The sequence below is a fragment of the Herpailurus yagouaroundi genome, unplaced genomic scaffold (assembly GCF_014898765.1).
Source record: "Herpailurus yagouaroundi ecotype Mexico unplaced genomic scaffold, PumYag 165, whole genome shotgun sequence".
NCBI classification, from domain to species: Eukaryota; Metazoa; Chordata; class Mammalia; order Carnivora; family Felidae; genus Herpailurus; species Herpailurus yagouaroundi.
The window spans coordinates 1,060,482-1,069,444 of NW_024412406.1; the positions used below are offsets into that span (position 1 = coordinate 1,060,482).

Sequence of the window (8,963 nt, forward strand, 5' to 3'; positions counted from 1 at the left end):
ACATTAAGGCCATGCAACTATCAGAGCTTAAACTGAAAGTCCCGGCAAGGTTGACAATTCTCCAGTTATGTGAGTGGTTCCCAGCCCCGGGTGCAGTGGCAGCTGCCCCATTTCCTCACTGGTAGCAGGGTGATAGAAGGACCCAGAGTCAGAGACCCCAGGGCTCCATTCATAACCTATGGAGGTTTCCCAGAAGGGATTTCTGGTTTCCCGTTCCACTAACAAACAGTAATAGTAAATTATGCCTAAGGAAATTTTTTTTTCAAATACATTTAGGTACTACTCATATCTGCAGAAATACTTGGAGAGAAAGAATCTATCTCAGACCAAACTTTCTGCATGTCTGTCAGTTAAGATTGGAGCATCAAAAAATTTAAACTTTAATATATATGTTTCCTGATTTATATACAAATTTGGATATAGCAATCTTACTACTATATGTTTAAAGTCAATTTATTACCTTTTATACAGATATAAAATTAATTATTTGAAGGAAAGTAACATTAAAAAAAAACATGTTACAACCTAATGGCTATAGCAACTATTTTATTTACTCAGTAAATTAGGCCGAAAGGCAGGCAAATGAAAACGAAACGAAGCAAATACACTAAAGGCTTCCTCACTGGCATAATGGAAAAGGCTATGGAAACGCTTGAGAATGCTCCCCACAAAGTGTTGCTTGAGCTCTATTAGATCAGCTAGAAAAAAAATGGTGGAGTCTGCCAAGCTCTGACAGCTTTCTCTATTAGAAGGAAGCGTCAGAGACTCGTGTCTTCACAAACTCATTCCAGGACTGTCATTCCACAGTTAAAGGACCATTTATCTGCTGGATAGTGTCCATCTTGGAGATGTCACTGTGGGTGTTCCTTGAGCTATACCTGGAAGAATCAGATATTCCACTGGGCTTGCAGCATGACCAGTGTTTGTTCTGAAGTGAAAAGCCTCAATGTGGTTGTTGGAAGTAGCCATATATTTACCTATGTGGTTCCACATTTCCATAAGCCTGGAAAAAATCCAATTGTTACATCATGAAATGGATTGCTGCATGGTTCAATCACTGAATTTTTAATAGCCTTAAGTAACATTTATTGAGCACTTGCCATGAGCAAGGAATAGTGTTAAGAATTTTGCCTAGATTATCTTTTTTTTTTAGATTTTTAAAATTTATTTTGAAAGAGAGACAGAGACAGAGAGAGTGTGAATGGGGGAGAGGCAGAGAGAGAGGGAGAGAGAGAGACAATCCCAGGCAGGCTCCACACTATCGGTGCAGAGCCTGATGTGGGGCTTTAACTCACGAACCATGATCATGACCTGAACAGAAGTCGGATGCTTAACCAACTGAGCCACCCAGGTGTTTCCTAGATTATTTGTTTCAATCCTAAAAATAACTTTAACAAATAGGTACCCTTGTTACCTCCATCAAATGCATGAGGAAACTAAAGCCCATGGCAGCCAAGTATCTTAACTATCATCTCGGAGCGATAGCAGAGCTGGTGGTCACACTGGCAACCGGGCCAACCTTACACTCTTAGCTCCATCTTACGCTGAGTCAGCCAGATGGAAGCTGATCCTCAAGTAAGGTCGCGGCTTCAGTTTTGTTTGATAGGAAAATAGATCTTATTTTGAGTATTTTTATAAGGGCAACCATCTATTGATTGCTTACTATGAGCCAGACTACACGAATGCTCTTTGTACATATCCCGTTTACTTCTGACCTCAACCCTCTACCATGTAGTATTACACATTTTATACACAAAGGAACGGGACTGAATCACTAAGCACTTTTTTCAAAGTCACACAGTTGGAATAGAAGTCTCTCAGCCCAACTCTAATAGTATATAGTATATAGGTAGCTATATACTACCTGCTCTAAACTTTCTTCTTTTATTCAAAGAATTTTATTTTTATTTGTTTGGTACTTTTTCTATTAATCCCTGCTGGTAATAATGATGCCTATGAAATACCTTTTTCCTCAAAGCTGATATTTATGTTTTCATGTCATATCAAGACTAAGATAAGCTAAGAAAGTGTGCTCAGTAGTAATTTCCCACAGAATGGTCAATAAGTAAAACAAGTAAAAACTGTCATTCTGAAACAGATATATCATCTCCCCTTTAAAAAAAAATGAAGGGAAAAATGAGAGAAAAGGGGAAGAAATCCTGAGTGTTTGGAGCTTGTCTCCAATATCACCTTGCCTAGGAGCTGTGGAATCATTCTGCTGGTTCCAATGGGAAGACCATGAGTGTGACTTATTTGACCAATCATCACTTTTAAAATATACCTTTCAGTGCATTTTGCAGAAGGTAATGCAGTAAGGAAGCAATTGGATTTTATTTTATGGTTACATAAGGGTTTTTCTAGACTTTGAAGCAAATGGGGCAAAGGCTTGCTCTTCATCCATCTAGTCTTTATTGGTTTCTGTACTTAAAAATGACTTCACAGAATGATCACAGCATAAATTCTTGGGGGCATTATCCAAGAATGCAATATAGATGGTATCCTCGGCATCGGGTATCAGAAAGAGAGGAAAGGCGACAGATGAAGTCAGTCATAGCTGTTTGAGAACAGTAGCCTGCTCTGATTTGGACTCATACTAAAGACTTTTCATTTTTGGTCTCTTTTGGGGTCCATAGTTCTTCTAATCGTAGCTGATATTTTTTGAGTGCTTACTAAGCATGGTAGTATTTATCTTACATAGATTAGCTCACAAGAATCTTATGTGAAGGCTAGCATTATAATCCTCATTTTATAGATGAGGAAATAGAGATTTAAAGAGATTAAATAACTTGCCCTGATTCATGCAGCTAAGAGACAAAAAACCAGGCAATGGATGTAGACAATCTAACTCCACACCCTGTTACAATCAACCACATTTGCCACACTTCTTTCTGGCTCATGCTGGTGCCAAAATCTTGTTTAAGGCCCTATCCAACTTTTAAGTGAGATTTGCAAATATTTATTTGTGCAAAATATGCCTCTATTTAACTGACAGGGAAGAAATGAATAATAAAATAGTAGAGAATGTAAAAATAATTTACATTTGAATTTGTTTAATGTGATAAAATTTACCATTTTAATCACTTTCAAATTTACAGTTCAGACATTCACATTGTCGTGACTGTCATCAGCATCCATCTCTAGAATTCTTCATTACATATGACTTTAAAATACATTCATTCATTCATTCATTCAGTAATAGCTATTCAAAGTCTAGCCGAACCTCTGCTCTGAGCCAGACACTGTATTAGACAAAGCCCGGCCCACTTCATATTCTCACATTCTCCCACAAGGCTGGCCAGCCAAGCCTGGTGAGTCCTTTTCCTTGCTGCTTGGACCCCAAACCCAGCAGTTTAGAGAAAGAACAGAGCTGGGGATAGGGAGTTGATACAGTCAAAGATGACCATGCACCATCAAGTATCATTCTTCACATTATAGAGTGGAGAGCATGAACACAAAACTTGTATTTGCATCCCCTTTTTGCCACATTTGTGGGCACTTAGATATGTTTCCTAGTTCCTCTGCATCCCCAAGGCTTCATTTGTAACATGGAAATAATTTTTACTTTATTGCATTGAGAACAAGAGAGATAACACATGTATGGGAGAAGCTTTAAAAATAACTAGTGTGACAAGGAAAATAAACATTTGTAATTCTCCCGCCACCTTTATGAAAAAGGAGATCTTGAAACTGGAGGCACTTTCCTTTGCTGGATTTTTGCATGCTTAAGTGTAGTATACTATCAAGAGATGGTTTTGTGTGCACTTGTGTGCAAGTGTGTGTTCGTGTTCACATGTGTATGCGTGCGTGCATACACATACGAGTGTGTACATGTGTGAATTAGGAGGGAGGAGGAGGGGAAGATAGAACTAAATTACTGGTTAGAAAGAGAGGAGAAAATGAGGCCCCAGGGAGGCTTCAGGGGTAGGGGACCGCAGTCCAGGGAGATTCAGAGCCCTTGAGGAGAAAAAGGATAGAGTTGGTGAGTCCCTTTTTTCTTGCTATGCACTATAGGATAAAAAAATTTCACTTCTGTTCTCTCTTTGATAGCTTTAAATACTTGTACTTTCTCTTTATTTTTGAGATTATATGCAAGGGGAGTGACGTTGAAAAGATGCAGCACTAAATTCTACTTCATTATTGGCTCCTGAAAGAACCAGGTAGCTCACCAAAACGGCTATAAATAAAGTATCTTATACATCATAAATACACATATTGCCAGCCAGTGTGCATGCGTGTGTGTGTGTGTGTGTGTAACAAAAAATTGTTTTGGAGCTCTACATATATGTGTTTCATGTACAGATCTCAGTGTTGAAAGGCATCATTCTTCCTGCCAGAACTTTCTGAGAAGAGACTCCAGACAAAGCATGCAGACTTGAAACCTTTTAGAACGTAGAAACCCAGGTGCAGTGAAGGGAGGGATAGAAAGGACTGGTGACTGAGCGTTGGAGAGACCTGTCCTGGGTGGGCATGTTGACCTCTGCCAAATAAGCCAGAATCATCCTTCTAAGAGGAGGACCAAGAACTACACCTTCTCTAAAAACACTGGGGACATTTCTGCTCCCAAAGACAAAGGCGTGTGGAGAAAATCTTCAGACGCCTGGGGCCACCAGTTTGGACACCAGAGGCTAGAGGTTCCAGCCACCATAAAGGTGAGTGTGCAGGAGGTGAATGCTACACTGGACCCACTCTCTCCATAGGTAACCATAGACTCCTGTCAGCTGAGAGCTGAAAGTTTGTTCCCAAACCCTTTCCAGGCATCTCTATTTACAAAACAAGTCCTTGATAGTGGGGCCATCAGGCTGATCTGCAGAATAGAAAATTCCATCAGATAGGCTGGATGTGACTTCAAGCCAATATGGTGTGGTTCTCTCCCCAAATCCCATACAAGGACCATCCTGACCCTAGAGTTGCACACACATAAAGGAAATTGAATGATTATTGGAGGACCATGAAGCTTTCAGCATCAGAGTTTTCAGGGTTCTCTTTTGTTTCATTCCACCAAACCAAAAGTTAAAAATACTAGATGAGAGGTAATGATACTATCTTTATTAACATATTTAAGCTCTATATTTCCTTGTAATAAAGGTAGGGATCAGGGACAGAGAGAGGAAAAAGAGAAAAGGGAAGAAACACAAATTAAATTTCCTCTTTTGGGGAGCCTGGGTGGTTCAGTCTATTGAGCGTTGGATTCTTGATTTCTTTTTAGGTCATGATCAAGCCCCGTGTTGGGCTCTGCGCTGTCAGTGTGGAGCCTGCTTGGGATTCTTTCTCTCCCACTCTCTCTCCCTCTGGGTCCCTCAAAATAAATAAATAAAGTTTAAATAAATAAATACATAAAATACTTCTTTTATATTAGATTTTACCAAGTGAGCTAAAGAAACCTCCTGAAGCCCTCAAAGGCAGCACATTGTTAGGTGTAAAGTATACAGAAATTTTAAAATATTTTCCGACGGACCTTACCCAATTGTGAAACCAATATTCTTTCTGTGCATTTTGTCTGCTGTTGTGACCCTGGCAAAGGGTCCAGGTGAATGTTGCTTCCAGAAGGAGCACAGTATAAGGGAAGCTCGTTTCTGACCAACATAAAGTGGTGAGGGGAAAGGGAGCAAAGATGCAGGTACCGATGTCCCCGTTTCCTGCCCCCTCCACACACACACACAGTCTTTCAGGGTGAAATCTGGGTGATGAGGGAAAGCAAGGACTCCGGGACCTAGGATCAGAGGAGGTAGGCTGTCCCTGGGGGATTCCTCCCGTGTAACAGGAGAGTATAAGACTTTGCAACCAGAGGCAATGGTGGGAGCAGTTCAGCTATAGACATCTCCAAAAACCAGGTGAAACATGTCAGCAGACACAGATTGGTGCAGGGCCAGCCACTCCACAGCAGAGACCAACAAGGTAATCTAGGGGACATCTTACCCATCCTGGCCTGCTTCCCCATACCTGGGCACTATCTGTGTGGGCTGATGAGGAAGAATAGATAAGAAATCTTAAAAACCTGTTTAAACCAGAGTATATTGCAATGCCATTTAGTGACAGGTTTGAGTTTTCAACCACCCTGCCACCATTCCACGTAGGATTGGAGATGAGCATGGTCCTAAGGAAGATGAGATGGGCCGTAGCAAATAGAACTATGTTGTCTTTGCCCACCAGGTATGGAGGCATGTAGGAAACAAGGCTTCTTCTCACCCTCCACCTACTCCAGTTATTTCAGATCTAAGACAATGTTTACTCACCTTCCACCCAACACACTTGTACCAAACACCAGCTACATACACAGTGCCCTGTGGTCGAACACAGGCTGCCCTCCAGAAGCTTCCAGTACTGTTAAGGAAACAGACACCATCACAGTTATGGCACCAAGTGAAAGGAGGTCATTGATGTCAGAAACCACAAAAGCACAAACTCTCCTGGATGAGAGATTGGAGTCAGTGATAAGAGCTGATGTTAGAGCCCGGCATCCAAGAACAGTTCAGATTTCACAATTAGGGATGGAAAGAAAGGACATTCTGGGCAAGGGGAATAATCACCAGGGCCCAGAGGCTGGGCCAGTAAACTTATGGCTGTCCACAGTTTATTCTCATCTGGGTTTCCCATGTTAAGTACAGTATCTGTATTATTTTCCCATTGCTGCTGTAACAAATTGCCACAAATTTAGGGGCTTCAAATAACACAGGTTTGTTGTTTTAACTTTCCAGAGGCCAGAAGTCCAAAATGAGTCTTAGACTAAAATTAAGGTGTCAGTGGGGCTGGTTCTATCTAGATGCTCAAGGGGAGATTCTGATTTTTGTCTCTTCCAGCTTCTAGAAGCTGTCAGCATCCCTCCACAGTACTCTAAACTCTGCTTCTGTGGTCCCATCTCCTTCTGCTTTTGACCTTCATGCCTCCCTCTTATAAGAACCCTTGTAATTACATTGGACCCACAGGATAATCTCTTCACCTCAAGATCTTTAATACGATCACATATGTAACGTTTATTTTACCATGTAAGGTAATGTATTCACAAGTTCTGGGGACAAGGAGGCAGGCATCTTTGGAAGGCCATCATTCTGCCTGCTATGATATCATGTATGTTTCCTCCCTTCTTCTAATGGAGTATGATAACTGACATAGGACTTTTTTAGTAAAATGCAAAAGAGGAATTTGAATATATTTTTTTAAATGTAAACATGCTAATACCAGTTATGATATCCATAAAGGTGATACAGACTTTATTTAAAACTAATGATCGTCCTCAAAGAATAAATATAATCAGAATTCTCAATATTTGATATGAAATTATACTTCTCAAACTGGGGCTACCAGGATCCCAGGAGGTACACCTGATGACCAGAGGTGATAAGTTGCAAGATAAACATTCCGAGAGTGCTAATTTACTAATTATAAGCCAGTTAAAATATTTTATAATTAAAGACAAAATGTGAGTATAATGCAGAGGAGGATGTAGAATTTGAAAATATTTAATAAAAAATGAGACTTTAAAGAAGCAATAGTATGTTTCAAAGTGTGCCTGAGTACTGCAGATATGCTTCTCTGCTTTAAGGACTATTTTGATGGAACATTTGAAAAGCACTTGTATAAATTAGGATAACTTGTGGCACATTACAAATATGACAAAAACTTTCTCAAAAAAATCAAGAGAACAGTATCTCCTGGTTAAATTTAATTTTAGCTGAGAGTGAAATAAATGTTTTCATTGCAGTATTTGGAGAGATCATCTGTTATGTACCAAGCACATAATAATTCACCTATATATAGAATTCAGTTGTTGATAAGTTTCTGATTCAGTATATAACTGAAAACCAATATGTAAAAATATGCACAAATTAAACTCTTCATTTTATATGTAGAAGTCCACTCAGCAATTGACCTGGGGTAGGTTTACTTTTAATTTACAAACACAATTCTAGTTAAGATTAGCTCTAGGGGTTCTATACCCAAATCAATAAACAGTGAGAGGAGAAGCCTCATTCCAGAAAACTAAGAAAAACTGATGGCACAGTTAGAGTAACACAGACAAAATTTAAAAAGTATTTTTGAGCACCTCCTCTACACCAGACATTACCTCATATAATAATCACAATCCTGAGTATTACCCTCTTTTGATAGCCAGGATCAGAGAGATGAGAAGTGCAGGGCCTTGAAACAAATCAGACTCCAAAGCTTGTGATCTTTCTGCTACATAAAAGCGTGTTTCTTTAGTAAAGCAGGTGAGGGGTGTAAATGAGTTTAGAGACTTTTCTAACTCAAGTAACATAGGAGTTTTATTCCATGCAGTGTAGAACTTGAGGTTCGTGTTAACTTTGGCTTTCCAGAATAACTCATCAGCCAAAAATCCATTGCATAGTCCAGGCACACAAGCTAAATCCAGAACTGCCATAGGAGTGGAAGATTTTGATTTCATATATTTACTTTTCTTCTTATCTGTAAGGGTATAATTTACCTTTCTAAGATTGAAATTACTCTTTTACTTGTGGGTGCCACTTGAATTCCGTTTTTTAAAAGATAAAATGGACTTTTGTTTTATTCCCAAGGAGTGTATATTGATTCAGCATGTACACCTTTCTCCGCCTGGCTGCTTTTAGTGTAACCAGTTCTTCTCTCCCTTGCAGGATTCATTCTCATATGAGAATGAGATTCATTCATTCTTCATCACTCATGAAGATTACATGAGTGTTCAGAAAGCACTTAAAACAGCACTTGGCAAATAGTAAAAGACCTTCCAGGTTTTTTCTTTTATGAAAACTCCTACAGTTATGAGTAGCTTATTATTAATGAATTAATATAAGTTATAAAAGTACACATTTGCTCTGCACACCTGGGTGGCTCAGTTAAGTGTCCAGCTCTTGGTTTCGGCTTACGTCATGATCTCACAGTTTGTGGGTTCGAGCCCTACATTGGGCTCTGGGTTGACAGCACAGATTCTTTTGCCCCTCCCCTTGCTCATGCACTCTCTCTCTCTCTCA

At 39.7% G+C, this 8,963-nt stretch overlaps 1 long non-coding RNA gene across 1 annotated transcript; it reads right to left on the minus strand.

Moving 5' to 3' along the window:
- Window positions 1–529: 529 nt before the first annotated feature.
- On the minus strand, window positions 530–8,846 carry LOC121038034 (uncharacterized). The gene is made up of 2 exons (XR_005794111.1): window positions 6,234–8,846; window positions 530–1,003 (listed from the first exon to the last, which is right to left on the minus strand). It is a non-coding gene; the product is annotated as an uncharacterized LOC121038034 (long non-coding RNA).
- Between the last annotated feature and the right edge of the window lie 117 nt (window positions 8,847–8,963).